Below are 731 nucleotides of genomic sequence, written 5' to 3' on the forward strand. Positions count from 1 at the left end.
CCCGCGGGAACAGTAATGTCTGTCTCTGTAACAACAAGGCAGCAAAGTCTCCAAAGCGATCGCATTGGAGGTCCTGGCCAGTGAGATTATTATAGGGGACTGTTGTCTCCATTTTCCGTATGGTTTTTCACTTCAATAATAACAAAACTTGATTTTATGTTAAAATATTGAAGAGCCCACAGACTGCACGCTGAGTTCTGACCTCAGCTTCTCCCCCACCCATGTTCCCACAGCGTTTGAGACAAACTACGGTCACCACGTGTATGAGAAACTGGAACCGCCGGGACCAAGGGACTTGCCCAAGCACTTCTTTGGAGCTGGTGGAGGGTGGAAGAGTTACGGGGCGTCCTGGGGAGGAAGCAGAGTGGGGAGGTATCGGGGGCAGGAGCCATGCTGGGCGAAGGTGGGGCACAGCCATATCTGGAGAGTAGAGGAGGGAAGATGTCTGCAGGGAAGGCTTCAACCACCAGGCTGGAGCGGTAAGTGGTTCTGCTGGAGGCGCAGGGCCCGGCCCAGGGAGGTCTCCGAGCAGGTGACGATGGACCGAGCATTACCTGGCAGTGTGGCTGCAGGTGGCAGAGGGAGAGGAGGCAGCGGGATGGAAGCCAGCGGGTTGTTGTGGGTGCTCCCCGCATCCCCTGCACCTTCAGGCCCTGGGCTCAGCTCCACAATTTTCTGTGCCTGGAATTCCCGGTTCGCCTTACCAGAGCCCATCCTCCTTGAGGAAATCA

The 731-nt window shown here is 56.2% G+C and overlaps 1 pseudogene; it reads left to right on the forward strand.

Moving 5' to 3' along the window:
• Positions 1 to 441: 441 nt before the first annotated feature.
• LOC102773902 overlaps positions 442 to 731 on the forward strand; it is a 5,508-nt pseudogene continuing 5,218 nt past the window's right edge.

The sequence above is a fragment of the Myotis davidii genome, unplaced genomic scaffold (assembly GCF_000327345.1).
Source record: "Myotis davidii unplaced genomic scaffold, ASM32734v1 scaffold129, whole genome shotgun sequence".
Taxonomy (NCBI): domain Eukaryota; kingdom Metazoa; phylum Chordata; class Mammalia; order Chiroptera; family Vespertilionidae; genus Myotis; species Myotis davidii.